The sequence below is a fragment of the Salvelinus sp. IW2-2015 genome, linkage group LG37, assembly GCF_002910315.2.
Source record: "Salvelinus sp. IW2-2015 linkage group LG37, ASM291031v2, whole genome shotgun sequence".
Taxonomy (NCBI): Eukaryota; Metazoa; Chordata; class Actinopteri; order Salmoniformes; family Salmonidae; genus Salvelinus; species Salvelinus sp. IW2-2015.
This window is the reverse complement of record NC_036876.1, coordinates 2042221-2058208: the sequence shown is the minus strand read 5'-3', so window position 1 is coordinate 2058208 and position 15988 is coordinate 2042221.

Genomic DNA, 15988 nt, shown 5'->3' with positions numbered 1-15988 from the left:
AAATAGGCTGCATGGCTACACTAATGAGCTCCACGGAGGCATTCACATGTGGTAGAGAGAATCCTCTGATCACCTATTGAGACTTGCAAAGAGGAACGATGTTAAGTGGCACATGCCCTTAAATGCATGACTTTGAACACCTTGAAATACATTTGTTGTTAGAAATGTGCTATATAAATAAAGTTTGATTGGATTGATGACATTACAGCTGTAGAATATTTAATAAACTGTCATTTTCACATGAAGTGCAGTTTTCCATAAAATTCCAAGTTATCAATTCAAAGTTCATCACTTGACATATCATTCATATAGGGGGAAGGATCCCATAAATCAAGACTGTGAATAAATAAATAGTGTGCCTTTGAAGATGTCCCTGGTCATTAATCTACAACACAGGCTGGATGTCTAAACAAAGTACATTCTGAATATCAATAGATATTTAGATTCATTCTACTAAATTACAACATTCTAGAACTGAGTTATCGAAGTCTGGTATGAGTAATCTGGTTAATGATTATATAATTTAGTAATTGTCTTTTTCATTGTAGAATGTTGACAGCTGTATAGAACACATCGTATAGCTAAGATGCTCAAACCTAACTTAATAGCTACACTCATCGACACAGGAGAAACTTTATCCCTCATGCTGGCCCTGACCAAACCGGTAAGTTGCCCTTCACTATAGCTGTTCTTCTCCACATGGCCAGATTTTGTGGTCTTCGCTCCTTTTAATGACAGGTAAAGTAGGTTGTATTAAACATTCAACAGACATTTGCCATTAAATCTCCTGTTCGCAATAACTTTTTCATTGATTGTCATAGAAACATCAAAACAAGTGGTAATTATTCTAAAAACATCTGGGAAAGACAGTCAAAGAAGAGACTGATACTTTAATTGGAGAAAGAGGAAGGATTAACATCAAGAAGAGGACAACAGACTGCAGAGAATATTTAAAACATTTCATGATTAATCCTATCATCGTGGCTTCACCCTATAATTATGTAGAAAGACCTTGTCTCCTTAAAATTGTCAACCTACGTTAGTTTTAGTTCTGTAAACCATTTATCAACAGTATCTACTGGATATTAATTGCTTAAACAGTAGGCTGCATTAAATCTGCATTAGGCTGTACACTCACACAGTTAATTATCAAAGCTTTGTGAAATAATAAGAGCACACCAGTGAGACTTTTGACAATTTACATCACAGTCAACAACATTAGAATAGATATACAGCTGAGGGATGGGCCCGGGGAAATGTCACCCCTTTTCCAGTGAATGAATGTTGAATGTCAACACTTCATCTTATAATCCACCGACAGAGCAGTTTCTCAAACATTTAAAACATGTATTTTTCTATATTTTCAATAAACCACTAACTCAAGTTGAACTGGAAGAGGTGGCTGACTGGAAGAGTTGGCTGACTGGAAGAGMTGGCTGACTGGAAGAGMTGGCTGACTGGAAGAGMTGGCTGACTGGAAGAGGTGGCTGACTGGAAGAGGTGGCTGACTGGAAGAGGTGGCTGACTGGAAGAGGTGGCTGACTGGAAGAGGTGGCTGACTGGAAGAGGTGGCTGCAGCTATGATCCATGTTGTGTCTAAAACCGTTTCCAGAATCCCAGTGAAGGGTCCTGGCTGACCCACCCTCCAATTTTCCTGGTAGCCTATTGCAGAATAAGAAGAATGCATCTCCCACAGACATGAAAAGCAGAAAAGTCCGATGAGTTCGCCGGTGGGATTTAGACATATTTAGAGGAAACGGAGGGCCGAACGGAGAAGGGCCGGACAAGACGGGGCTGTACTGGAGCGGGTCGAGAGCTTCAAGTTCCTCAGTGTCCACATCTCTAAGGACCTGTCATGGTCCAAACACACCAACACAGTCGGGAAGAGGGCACGACAATACCTCGCATGGGCCCACAGATCCTCAAAAAGTTCAATAGCAGCACCATTAAAAGCATCTGGACTGGCTGCAGCACCGCTTGGTATGGCAACTGCTCAGCATTCGACCGCAAGGCGTTACAGAACTCTCTGCCATCCAGGACCTCTATACCAGGTGGTGTCAGAAGAAGGCCCAAAAAATTGCCAAGGACTCTGGCCACCCTAGTCATAGACTGTTCTCTCTACTTCCGCATGACAAGCAGTACCAGTCACGATGCTCTCGATTGTGCAGCTGTATAACTTTTTGAAGATCTGAGGACCCATGACAAATCTTTTCAGTCTCCTGAAGGGGAATAGGCGTTGACGTGCCCTCTTCATGACTGTCTTGGTGTGTTTGGACCATGACAGTTTGTTGTTGATGTGGACACCAAGGAACTTGAAGCTCTCAACCTGATCCACTACAGCCCCCGTCGATGAGAATGGGGGCGTGCTCGGTCCTCCTTTCTCTGTAGTCCACAATCATCTCCTTTGTCTTGATCATGTTTACACCTGATGTTTACAAAGGATGTGACAATTATAGTTGGATTTTGATTTGATGATCAAATGAAATTGTATTTCGTGCCTATCCATATGTAACATATTTTTTTGTGAAAGATGTCTAGACTAGCTATTAGTGGAACTAGATGTTTGTGCTGGTTAACCACTGACTTGAACTATAGACTGAAAGGAACATGAGACATATTTCCAGTTCAATAGTGTTAATCAGTCATACGTTGCATTACGTCTGTTGGCTGGGGTTACAAATATACAGCAGTGGCAATTATCACAAAAAAATACATAATAAGGGAGAATAACAAGATCTCATGGCAAGCATAGGAGTTAACAGTTGCAATGTTATCAAACACTAAAATGTTTAATTACTCTTTTTTATAGGGCAGGAATACGACGCTTCATTTGAAAAGATAGTCAATGTCCGTGTGAAAAAATTATATTAGCATAACCATAAAATCCCCATCAAAATCTGTCGGTTTATAATAGAGATATCAGTTTTTTTGCATGGGCTAAGTCTCAATCCTTGCATCCGCCGATGTCGGCCTTCCGCATCTGCGGTGAAAGATGGCAGAGCTACAGCGGTGTTTGTCAGACCAGGAGACATTATGAAATGTGGTCTTCTCACGAAAATGTCTCTCGCGTCCGAACGGTTTGGGCTACAAACTATTATGACCCCTCTATGGAGAGATGAGACACTCACAAGCACAATATACAGTATATATATACACAATATAGATAGGACAGATACTTCAAAACAAACTTCCTTTTGATTTCTTTTTTGACTATCTTTTTTCTATGTATGAATCTGTTATTCAATGTGTTTCTATGGGAAAATAGCTGTATACTTTATCCCAAAAACGTTAAAATCTTTTTTTATACCTACAGGGTTGTAAATCTAATGGCTAAATGATCCTCGGTATTACCAAATAATTCAATATGTTAGATTAGTAGAAACCCAGCCCCGGGCCCTTAGACTCTAGGGGGCTAATGTTCCTCATCAACCTAACAAACTAAATCCCCTGATAGATACCCTGGTCCAGGTAAACTTGTAGCATGTGGGATACAGCATTTATGTTTGTGGAGTTATTTTGGCAGGAACAGGTCAGGTCAACAGTGTTGTCTCCATAAGTACATTGAATCAAAACAGTGGTCAGGGCCCTGGTCAGACAAAGGAACCTATACATTATGTATTTATGTACATCACTAATTGCACACCATTGTGCTCAGTAATTACACAGCATTTGAAAGAACGACAAGGCTCTCAGTAATTTGCTGGTCTGTGACCCACTAGCACCGCCCCCGGTCAGAGGAGATGGGGAATGATTCAACATCAGAGTTAAACACAGGGAAACTTTATTGACATACATAGGCAGACATGGAAAGTAGAATGGTAGTGGTTCTGTAACAGAGGCAATGAATATACACTTTATTTTATTTTATTTAACCTTTATTTAACTAGGCAAGTCAGTTAAGAACAAATTATTTTTACAATGACAGCCTACCCCGGCCAAACCCGGACGACGCTGGGCCAATTGTGCGCCGCCCTTTGAACTCCCAATCACGGCCGGATGTGATACAGCCTGGAATAAAACCAGGGACTGTAGTGACGCCTCTTGCACTGAGATGCAGTGCCTTAGACCGCTGCGCCACTCTGGAGCCCCCATACCAAATGAATACACCAGGGCAAGAATGCACAGATACAGAACCTTACAGAATAGAGCAGCTCTCCTCACAAATGGTTTACTTCTTTGTAAAACAATGTTTGGAAGTTAATCGAATACGTCGGAAGCCTACAGCAGACATATTTGTTTTCTCTTTTCAGCAGCAGCCATTTCAAATCAAATCAAACTTTATTTGTCACATGGGCCGAATACAACAAGTGTAGACTTCACTGTGAAATGCTTACTTACAAGCCCTTAACCAACAGTGCAATTCAAGAAGAAGAAAATATTTACCAAGTAGTCTAAAATAAAAAGTAATAATAAAAAGTAACACAATGAGAATAACAATAACGAGGCTATATACAAGGGGCACCGGTACCGAGTAAGTGTGCAGGGGTACAGGCTAGTTGAGGTAATCTGTACATGTAGGTGGGGGCGAAGTGGCTATGCATAGGTAACAAAAAAACAGCGAGTAGTAGCAGTATACAAAAGGGAGGGGGGGGGTCAATGTAAATTGTCCGGTGGCGATTTTATGTTTTGTTCAGCAGTCTTATGGCTTGGGGGTAGAAGCTGTTGAGGAGCCTTTCGGTACTAGACTTGATGCTCCGGTACCACTTGCCTTGCGGTAGCAGAGAAAACAGTCTATAACTTGGGTGACTGGCGTCTCTGACAATTTTATGGGCTTTCCTCTGACACCGCCTATTATATAAGTCCTGGATGGCAGGAAGCTTGGCCCCAGTGTACTGGGCCGTTTGCAGTACCCGCTGTTGCGCCTTACGGTCAGATTCTGAGCAGTTGCCATACCAGGCGGTGATGCAACCAGTCAGGATGCTCTCGGTGGTGCAGCTGTAGAACCTTTTGAGGATCTGGGGACCCATGACAAATCTTTTCAGTCTCCTGAGGGGGAAAAGGTTTTATCGTGCCCTCTTCACGACTGTCTTGGTATGTTTGGACCATGATAGTTCGTTGGTGATGTAGACACCAAGGAACTTGAAACTCTCAACCCTCTCCACTAAAGCCCCGTCAATGTTAATTGGGGTCCTGTTTGGCCCGCATTTTTCCTGTAGTCCAGGATCAGCTCCTTGGTCTTGCTCACATTGAGGGAGAGGTTGTTGTCCTGGCACCACACTGCCAGTTCTCTGACCTCCTCCCTATAGGCCGTCTCATTGTTGTCGGTGATCAGGCCTACCACTGTTGTGTCATCAGAAAACTTCATGATGGTGTTGGAGTCGTGTTTGGCCATTCAGTCGTGGGTGAGCAGGGAATACAGGAGGGGACTAAGTACACGCCCCTGAGGGGCTCCAGTGTTTAGGATCAGCGTAGCAGACGTGTTGTTGCCTACTCTTACCACCTGGGGGCGGCCCGTCAGGAAGTCCAGGATCCAGTTTCAGAGGGAGGTGTTTAGTCCCAGAGTCCTTAGCTTAGTGATGAGCTTCGTGGGCACTATGATGTTGAACGCTGACCTGTAGTCAATGAACAGCATTCTCACATAGGTGTTCCTTTTGTCCAGGTGAGAAAGGGCAGTTTGGAGTGCGATTGAGATTGCGTTATCTGTGGATCTGTTGGGGTGGTATGCGAATTCTAGTGGGTCTAGGGTGTCCGGGAGGATGCTGTTGATGTGAGCCATGACCAGCCTTTCAAAGCACTTCATGACTACAGACGTGAGTGCCACGTGGCGGTAATCATTTAAGCAGGTAACCTTCGCTTCCTTGGGCACAGGGACTATGGTCGTCTGCTTGAAACGTAGGTATTACAGACTCGGTCAGGGAGAGGTTGAAAATGTCAGTGAAGACACTTGAGAGTTGGTCCACGCATGCTTTGAGTACACGTCCTGGTAATCCATCTGGCCCAGCGGCTTTGTGAATGTTGACTTGTTTAAAGGTTTTGTTCACATTGGCTACCGAGAGCGTTATCACACAGTCATCCAGAACAGCTGGTGCTCTCATGCATGCTTCAGTGTTGCTTGCCTCGAAGCGAGCATAAAATGCATTTAGCTCGTCTGGTAGTCTCACGTCACTGGGCAGCTCGCGTTTGGGTTTCCCTTTGTAGTCCGTAATAGTTTTCAAGCCCTGCCACATCCAACGAGCATCAGAGCCAGTGTAGTAGGATTCAATCTTAATCCTGTATTGACTCTTTGCTTGTTTGATGGTTCGCCTTAGGGCATAGCGGGATTAGTTATAAGCGTCCGGATTAATCTCCTGCTCATTGAAAGCGGCAGCTCTAGCCTTTAGCTCGATGCGGATGTTGCCTGTAATCCATGGCGTCTGGTTGGGTTATGTATGTACGGTCACTGTGGGGATGACGTCATCGATGCACTTATTGATGAAGCCAATGACTGATGTGGTGTACTCCTCAATGCCATTGGATGAATCCCGGAACATATTCCAGTCTGTGCTACCAAAACAGTCCTGGAGTGTAGCATCCGTGTCATCTGACCACATCCGAGTCACTGGTACTTCCTGCTTTAGTTTTTGCTTGTAAGCAGGAATCCGGAGGATAGAATTATGGTCAAATTTGCCAAATGGAGGGCGGGTGAGAGCTTTGTATGCATCTCTGTGTGTGGAGTTAAGGTGGTCTAGGATTTGTTTTTCCCTGGTTGCACATATGACATGCTGGTAAAAATTTGGTAAAACTGATTTAAGTTTGCCTGTATTAAAGTCCCCGGCCACTAGCAGTGCCGCTTCTGGGTGAGCATTTTCTTCTTTGCTTATGGCCTTATAGACTTGGTTCGCTTTGTGGGTAAATAGACAGCTACGAATAATACAGATGATAACTCTCTTGGTAGATAGTGTGGTCTATCAAGATGGCGTATGTCACATCCGTTGTAATGAGGAGACCAAGGCGCAGCGTGATATGCATACATTCTTCTTTTAATGAAGAAAGAACACAAAACAAACTAGCAAAGTAACAAAACGAACGTGAAGCTATATAAAACGAGTGCTGACAGGCAACTACACATAGACAAGAACCCACCAAATCAAAAGGGAAAATGACAACCTAAATAGGATCCCCAATCAGAGACAACGATAAACAGCTGCCTCTGATTGGGAACCAATTCAGGTCACCATAGACCTACCATAGACCTAATAATAGACCTAGACTTACAAAAAACCCTAGATCTACAAAAACCCTAGACAAGACAAAAACAAGCATACCCACCCTCGTCCCACCCTCGTCACACCCTGACCTGACCAAAATAATAATGAAAACATAGATAACTAAGGTCAGGGCGTGACAGCGTAGCAGTCAGACGTCTATTTGTCTTGTCCCGTCCCGTCCCATGTATATATCGTTTTCTTTGTATTTATTTCATATATATTTTTTATATTTTTTCCTCAATTTCTCTTTTTAATCTCAAACTACGGACTGAACATACTCTCCTGCAACCCGCCTCACCCAATGTGGTACGGATCTGCTATTTTTTACACTTTCAAACCGGAACCCCCATCAGAAGCTAGCCAGTTAACTAGCTACTAGCTAGTAGTCAGTTAGCCACTGCTAGCGGTCATCACCGTTAACTTGGACATCAGCCAGCCTTAGCCCGGTCAATTCCTGCCGGTCTGCACAGCACGATATAAACCCAGAGCATATCGGACTGCTTTCTCTACCAAATCTCCAGATTCCTACCGCAAGCTCTGAACCTTTTCACCGGATCATCGCAGCTGCTATCCGAGTGGCTACTCCTGGCTAAAGTCTCTGTCATGAAGCAAGCACCAGTTAGCCTGGAGCTAGCCTCGAGCTAGGCCCATCTCCCGGCTAACCGAAGAGGTCCTTCAGCCAATTCTTGGGATACAATACCTATTTTGCCAATTGGCCTGGACCCTTTTACTGCCGACACGGAGCCCCGCCGATCCATCAAGACTGGTCTACTGACTTAACCGTCCGAGGGGGTCTCCATAGGCTATTCTGTTACGATGTCGCAGAAGAACCATCTACTAGCCCCGGCCTGCTAGCTTTTCTGAACGCTGCGTCCCATGCTCGCCTAGCGTAGTAGTGACTTTCGAACGACACCCTGACTCATCTATTACTGCTCTTTTGACCCCATGATCACTCGGCTACACAGCTGATGCCCCCTTGACTGTTTCAATAACACAGTACCACATTTTGTTTACCTGTAGGCCCCAGCCTCAAACTCAGGTCCTGTATGTACCTAACTAACCCACTCTGCCCATTCACCAGCATTTACCCGTTGTTGTCTTAGCTCTCCTGATCAACACCTGTGTTTGCTTTATGCCTCTCTCTAATGTCAATATGCCTTGTGTACTGCTGTCTTGGCTAGTTCTTCCTGTTTTATTTCACTGTAGAGCCCTCAGTCCCACTCAAAATTCCTTAGATAGCTCTTTTGTCTCACCCCACACACATGCGGAGACCTCACCTGGCTTAACTGGTGCCTCCAGAGACGAAACCTCTCTCATCGTCACTCAACGCAAGGGTGTTCCTCCACTGTACTCACATCCTACCATACCATTGTCTGTACATTATGCTCTGAAACTATTCTACCATGCCCAGAAATCTGTAGCTCGTAGTATCATTCCTATTCCCCAGTCGCTATCTTTTGTTGACTTCTGAAACTGTAAATGCCTTGGTTTCAAAAAGGTTAACATCAGAAGCCTCCTCCCTAAGTTTGTTTTATTCACTGCTTTAGCACACTACGCCAACCCTGATGTCCTAGCCGTGTCTGAATCCTGGCTTAGGAAGGCCACCAAAAATTATGAAATTTCCATCCCCAACTACAACATTTTCCGCCAAGATAGAACTGCCAAAGGGGGTGGAGTTGAAATCTACTGCAGAGATAGCCTGCAGAATTCTGTCATACTATCCAGGTCTGAGCCCAAACAGTTCGAGCTTCCACTTTTAAAAATCCACCTTTCCAGAAATAAGTCTCTCATTGTTGCCGCTTGTTATAGACCACCGTCAGCCCTCAGCTGTGCCCTGGACACCATATGTGAATTAATTTCCCCCCATTTATCTTCAGAGTTTGTACTGTTAGGTGACCTAAACTAGGATATGCTTAACACCCCGGCCATCCTACAATCTAAGCTAGATGCCCTCAATCTGACACATATTATCAAGGAATCTACCAGGTACAACCCTAAATCCGTAAACATGGGCACCCTCATAGATATCATCCTGACCAACCTGCCCTCTAAATACACCTCTGCTGTCTTCCACCAGGATCTCAGCGATCACTGCCTCATTGCCTCCATCCGTAATGGGTCCGCGGTCAAACGACCACCCCTCATCTCTTTTAAACGCTCCCTAAAACACTTCAGCGAGCACGCCTTTCTAATCGACCTGGCATAGGTATCCTGGAAGGATATTGACCTCATTCCATCAGTAGAGGATGCTTGGTTATTCTTTAAAGTGCTTTCCTCACTATCCTAAATGAGCATTCCCTGTTCAACAAATGTAGAACTAAGAACAGATATGTTCCCTGGTTCACACCTGACTTGACTGCCCTTGATCAGCACAAAAACATCCTGTGGCGTACTGCATTAGCATCGAATAGCCCCCGCGATATGCAACTTTTCAGGGAAGTTAGGAACCAATATACACGGGCAGTTAGGAAGGCAAAGGCTAGCTTTTACAAACAGACATTTGCATCCTGTAGCACAAACTCCAAAAAGTTCTGGGACACTGTAAAGTCCATGGAGAATAAGAGCACCTTCTCCCAGCTGCCCACTGCACTGAGGCTGGACTGTCACCACCGATAATTCTATGATAATCGAGAATTTCAGTAAGCATTTTTCTACGGCTGGCCATGCTTTCCACCTGGCTACCCCTACCCTGGTCAACAGCCCTGCACCCCCCACAGCAACTTGCCCAAGCCTCCGCTATTTCTCCTTCACCCAAATGCAGATAGCTGATGTTCTGAAAGAGCTGCCTAATCTGGACCCCTATAAATCAGCTGGGCTAGACAATCTGGACCCTCTCTTTCTAAAATTATCCGCCGCAATTGCTGCAACCCTTATTACTAGCCTGTTCAACCTCTCTTTTGTATCGTCTGAGATCCCTAAAGATTGGAAAGCTGCCGCGGTCATCCCCCTCTTCAAAGGGGGAGACACTCTAGACCCAAACTGTTCCAGACCTATATCTATCCTACCCTGGTTTTCTAAAGTCTTCGAAAGCCAAGTTAACAAACAGATCACCGACCATTTCAAATCCCACCGTACCTTCTCCACTATGGAATCTGGTTTCCGAGCGGGTCATGGGTGCACCTCAGACACGTTCAAGGTCCTAAACGATATCATAGCTGCCATCAATAAAAGACAATACTGTGCAGCCGTCTTCATCGACCTGGCCAAGGCTTTCGACTCTGTCAATCACTGCATTCCTATCGGCAGACTCAACAGCCTTGGTTTCTCAAATGACTGCCTCGCCTGGTTCACCAAATACTTCTCAGATAGAGTTCCGTGTGTCAAATTGGAGGGCATGTTGTCTGGACCTCTGGCAGTCTCTATGTCTCATAGCAGCACCCACCCGTAGCACGCGCCCCAGCAGGTATATTTCACTGGTCATCCCCAAAGCCAACTCCTCTTTTCCCGCCTTTCCTTCCAGTTCTCTGCTGCCAATGACTGGAACGAATTGCAAAAATCACGGAAAGGGGAGTCTTATATCTTCCTCACTAACTTCAAGCATCAGCTGTCAGAGCAGCTTACCGATCATTGCACCTGTACACAGCCCATCTGTAAATAGCCCACCCAACTACCTCATCCCCATATTGTTATTTACTTTTTTTTGCTCCTTTGCATCCCACTATCTCTACTTGCACATTCATCTTCTGCACATCTATCACTCCCGTGTTTAATTGCTAAATTGTAATTATTTAGCCACTATGGCCTATTTGTTGCCTTACCTCCCTAATCTTACTACATTTGCACATACTGTATATAGATTTTTCAATTGTGTTATTGACTGTACGTTTGTTTATCCCATGTATAACTCTGTGTTGTTTGTTTCGCACTGCTTTGCTTTATCTTGGCCAGGTCGAAGTTGTAAATGAGAACTTGTTCTCAACTGGCCTACCTGGTTAAATAAAAGTGAAATAAAACAAAAATTTAAAAATAAGGTACTGTACCTCAGGCGAGCAATACCTCGCGACGTCTTTAATATTAGACATCGCGCAACAGCTGTTATTGACAAAAAGACACACACCCCCACACCTCGTCTTACCAGGTAGTGTCTCTGTTCTACCGGTGCATGGAAAATCTCGCTAGCTATATATTGTCTGTATCTTCGTTTAGCCACGTCTCGGTGAAACATAAGATGTTAGTTTTTAATGTCCTGTTGGTAGGATAATCTTAATTGTTGGTCATCAATTTCATTTTCCAATGATTACACGTTAGCTAGAAGAATGGAAGGCAATGGGAGTTTACTCGCTCGCCTCCGGATTCTCAGAAGGATGCCTGATCTGTGGCCTCTTTTCCGGCGTATTTTCTTCACGCAAAAGGCGTGGATCTGGGCCTGTTCCAGTGAAAGTATATAGTTTATGTTTTATTATTTTAGGAATATGTTAGTTAATATAGAGACAAAAGATGATGCATATTTTAAAGAAAATTACGATTTAGTAAGCTAGCTGACTAGCTAACATTAGCCAGCTAGCTAGCTAGTTTATGGGTGTTGTGACATGAGTATGACATTTTAATTTGTGTTGTTTAATGTTTCAGGAACTTCTGAGAAAACCAGCAAACCAGGCTGTTGTTTTGTGAAACATCGGATGTAAAGGATCTAGCTAGCTAAAGCATTTAGTGCAAATTGAATGTGCAGTTTTGTATGTTTGCCTTGCTGATATTTGACATGCAATGCAGCTGAAGGTAAGTAGCTAGCTAACTATCTTCTTGCTTATTGTGCAGTGGAGGATACAAATACCTGTATGCCTACTGATGCCAATCTGTATATGGACCTTAAAAAGCATGGCATAAATATTAGTTCAGAACAGTGGTTTTAATTAATTCCACTAGTTAAACATGAATCCCTAGAAATACACACATGACTGTACATATCAATATTATAATGTCAATATTAGCTAGCTATCTATGAACTTCAGCTATCATAGCTAGTTGTACTGACTTCAGACACTCTGAATATCATCAATGAATCCGATTGATTGAGTAGAATATAGTTAAAGGCTAATTTTGTAATTCATACAGGACCAGAATGTAAAACAGTACACTACACGTCCTATGCATCATGTAAATACTCTATAACAGGTTCATCTCACCATCTCATTTCCTTCATCTGCACTGATCTGAGGACACAGGATAGGTGTAGTATTTCATCAAATGAGACTTAATTTCAACCAGTAGAGAATGTGAACCAATTCCAGTAGAGAATAACATTATCCAAGTGTTATAAATACATAATACATGCATTAAGTATTATAATATTATAAATACAAGGTCAATCTGCACAACAATGCACATCTGGTGTGCATTATAATAACAGTGAGGAAGAAAAAGGAGGTCCCAGAGAGTCTCAAAAGACAGGAAGGGAAAGATATAAGAACAGAGGAGCATGGAAGACAGCATATGATTCATGATTTACTGTGGTACTAAACTTTGTATTCTCTCAGTTTATCACAATTACATAATAGGGTCTCTAGCGGTTTCTCCTAACCAGCCTTGGGCCCCCAGTGAGGTGGAGATGACGGGACAGGGTGTTGGCATCTTCTCTCACAACAAAACATACCTACAGACAGATGGAGAGAGAGATGGCATGATAAAGCCTGGTGTCTTTTTAATTCTGACACTATGGCAGTCATCATAGTGGTGAAATACAAAACTGACCTTGGATCATTAACTCTGGGACTACATCTCTATTTCAATGGAAAGCATCTCTTTAATAATATTTCATGCTGACCATACCAAGTGACCTCACTTCTGATCGTGCTGTGCACTCTGTGTCAGGCAGTTCAGAAGCGGGAGGGGTTCATAGACACAGCTGATATACAGTGCATTTGGAAAGTATTCAGACCCCTTGACTTTTTCAAAAAAAAAAATTACGTTACAGCCTTATTCAAAAATGGATTAAATAGTTTTTCCCCCCCTCATCAATCTACACACAATTCTCCATAATGACAAAGCAAAAACAGAGTTTTAGAGAAAAAAAACGGAAATATCACATTTACATAAGATTACAGCCGCAAGTGTTCTTAGGTATGAAGCTACAAGCTTGGCACGCCTGCATTTGGGGAGTTATCCCATTCTTCTCTGCAGATCCTCTCAAGCTCTGTCAGGTTGGATAGGGAACGCCGCTGCACAGCTATTTTCAGGTCTTTCCATGTTCGATTGGGTTCAAGTCCGGGCTCTGGCTGGACCACTGAAGGAGATTCAGAGACTTGTCCCGAAGCCACTCCTGCGTTGTCTTGGCTTAGGGTCATTGGGTTCGCCATCATACTGAGGTCCTGAGCGCTCCGGAGCAGGTTTTCATCAAGGATCTCTCTGTACTTTGCTCTGGTCTTGGCTTAGGGTCATTGGGTTCGCCATCATACTGAGGTCCTGAGCGCTCTGGAGCAGGTTTTCATCAAGGATCTCTCTGTACTTTGCTCTGTTCATCTTTCCCTCGATCCTGACTAGTCTCCCAGTACCTGCTGCTGAAAAACATCCCCACAGCATGATGCTGCCACCACCACCATGCCACCACCATGCCACCGTAGGGACGCTATTGGCCAGGTGATGAGTGGTGCCTCGTTTCCTTCAGACGTGATGCTTGGCATTCAGGCCATAGAGTTCAATCTTGGTTTCATCAATCCAGAGAATCGTGTTTCTCATGGTCTGAGAGTCCTTTAGGTGCCTTTTGGCAAACTCCAAGTGGGCAGTCGTGCCTTTTACTGAGGAGTAGCTTCCATCTGGCCACACTACCATAAAGGCCTGATTGGTGGAGTGCTGCAGAGATGGTTGTCCTTCTGGAAGGTTCTCCTATCTCCACAGAGGAACTCTGGAGCTCTGTCTGAGTGACCATCGGGTTCTTGGTCACCTCCCATACCAAGGCCTTACTCCCCCGATTGCTCAGTTTGGCTGGGTGGCTATCTCTAGGAAGAGTCTTGGTGGTTCCGTGCTTCTTCCATTTAAGAATGATGGAGGCAACTGTGTTCTTGGGGACCTTCAATGCTGCAGACATTTTTTGGTACCCTTCCCAAGATCTGATCCTTGACACAATCCTGTCTCGGCGCTCCACGGATAATTCCTTCGACCTCATGGCTTGGTTTTTGCTCTGACGTGGACTGTCAACTGTGGGACCTTATATAGACGTGTGTGCCTTTCCAAATCATGTCCAATCAATTGAATTTACCACTGGTGGACTCCAATCAAGTTGGAAAAACATCTGAAGGATGATCAATGGAAACAAGGTGCACCTGAGCTCAATTTCGAGTCTCATAGCAAAGGGTCTCAATACTTATGTAAATAAAGTACAGTTGAAGTCGGAAGTTTACATACACTTAGGTTGGAGTCATTAAAACTAGTTTTTCAACCACTCCACAAATTTCAAGTAAACAAACTATAGTTTTGGCAAGTCGGTTAGGACATCTACTTTGTGCATGACACAAGTAATTTTTCCAACAATTGTTTACAGACAGATTATTTCACTAATAATTCACTGTATCACATTTCTAATGGGTTAGAAGTTTACATACACTAAGTTGACTGTGCCTTTAAACCGCTTGTAAAATTGGCTTTAGAAGCTTCTGATAGGCTAATTGACATAATTTGAGTCAATTGGAGGTGTACCTGTGGATGTATTTCAAGGCCTACCTTCAAAACTCAGTGCCTCTTTGATTGACATCATGGGAAAATCAAAAGAAATCAGCCAAGACCTCAGAAAACAATTGTAGACCTCCACAAGTCTGGTCCATCCTTGGGAGCAATTTCCAAACGGCTGAAGGTACCACGTTCATCTGTACAAACAATAGTACGCAAGTATAAACACCATGGGACCACGCAGCCGTCATACCGCTCAGAAAGGAGACGCGTTCTGTCTCCTAGAGATGAACATACTTTGGTGCGAAAAGTGCAAATCAATCCCAGAACAACAGCAAATGACCTTGTGAAGATGCTGGAGGAAACAGGTACAAAAGTATCTATATCCACAGTAAAACGAGTCCTATATCGACATAAGCTGAAAGGCCGCTCAGCAAGGAGAAGCCACTGCTCCAAAATCGCCATAAAAAAGCCAGACTACGGTTTACAACTGCATATGGGGACAAAGATCGTACTTTTTGGAGAAGTGTCCTCTGGTCTGATGAAACAAAGATATAACTGTTTGGCCATAATGACCATCGTTATGTTTGGAGGAAAAAGGGGGAGGCTTGCAAGCCGAAGAACACCATCCCAACGACCACGGGGTGGCAGCATCATGTTGTGGTGGTGGTTTGCTGCAGGAGGGACTGGTGCACTTCACAAAATAGATGGCATAATGAAGTAGGAAAATTATGTGGATATATTGAAGCAACATCTCAAGACATCAGTCAGGAAGTTAAAGCTTGGTCGCAAATGGGTCTTNCAACATCTCAAGACATCAGTCAGGAAGTTAAAGCTTGGTCGCAAATGGGTCTTCCAAATGGACAATGACCCCAAGCATATTTCCAAAGTTGTGGCAAAATGGCTTAAGGACAACAAAGTCAAGGTATTGGAGTGGCCATCACAAAGCCCTGACCTCAATCCTATAGAAAATTTGTGGGCAGAACTGAAAAAGCGTGTGCGAGCAAGAAGGCCTACAAACCTGACTCAGTTACACCAGCTCTGTCAGGGGGAATGGGCCAAAATTCACCCAACTTATTGTGGGAAGCTTGTGGAAGGCTACCCGAAACGTTTGATCCAAGCTAAACAATTTAAAGGCAATGCTATCAAATACTAATTGAGTGTTTGTAAACTTCTGACCCACTGGGAATGTGATGGAAAAA